Genomic DNA, 1157 nt, shown 5'->3' with positions numbered 1-1157 from the left:
GCTGTCCTTCAGGTACCACTTGTGCTTGCAGTGCTCGCTCTATAGCCTGAAACCATGTATCAGCCTCAGTCGGACTAGTAGCTCCCTTGAACTTAGGCGGATTAACCTTCAAAAAGTTTGCCAGTGTCATCGGGCCCTGAACTCCACCTCCATCATTACCATGGTTGTTCATCTGTTGACCAAGAGCCTCAGCAGTGGCTTGCATAGCAGCAGCCATGTTCTCCAACGCAGTCATAAAGTTCACCGGGTCATTAGGATTATTCTCTGGTGCACGAGCATCCGTACGACCTCTCGCACTACCTCTATCGTGTCCACGAGGCGCCATCTGGTTCCTATACATACCAAACAATCGATATTAAGTTGATCAATCTCAATATCGGAAGTCTAGTACTTCAAAGTCCCAAATGCATGCTCATGAATGTTTATGCCAATTATATCAAGTAGATATACTAATAGCACATAACACACACACAGAGAATGCACAGAAGCATAGTCAGTCCATCCCTCAGGCTCTACAGGAACGAACTGCTCTGATACCATAATGTAGCACCCTACCATACAGAGTCTTATGCTTAAGTCATAATTCAGAGATGGCAAGGTATTACGACCTCTAAAATAAAAATTTAGTACGTATAGTAGTATGAATGATTGATTATAACTAGGAGTCTTTGTAAACAAAAGGGGTAAACAAAAATCGCATCTCGAAAGCGCAACACTCCGATCGATAACGTAACGAACAAGGATAACCAACGCGTGATTATATATATACAAAGGAGTGTCAAAAATAGGAATATCAAGACTCAAGATCTGGCTGCGAAGATAAGCGGTCCGAGCATAGCAATATATACATATGATAAAAATAAGGAAAACCCCAAAAGAAACCCAAAGGGACACAAATACATAAAATCTATTTTCCAAAATCTCCCATAAGAGGAGTCATCACAGTTGTATTATTTAATGGAGATAAAATTATCTAAGCAAAACATATAAACCAAAACATAGCCCCGAGAACAAAGGATCTTCGCAATTATAGAAGTCTCCAGCATGCCTCAGCGGGAAACCTCACGTTCTGCATCTGAAAACCACAAAATCCGCATGGGTGAGAACCAGAGGTCCCCAGCATGGTAACAACTTCCACATATATAATACATAATAAT

This window comes from Arachis duranensis, chromosome 9 (assembly GCF_000817695.3).
Source record: "Arachis duranensis cultivar V14167 chromosome 9, aradu.V14167.gnm2.J7QH, whole genome shotgun sequence".
NCBI lineage: Eukaryota > Viridiplantae > Streptophyta > Magnoliopsida > Fabales > Fabaceae > Arachis > Arachis duranensis.
Note: the sequence above shows the minus strand (reverse complement) of the source record.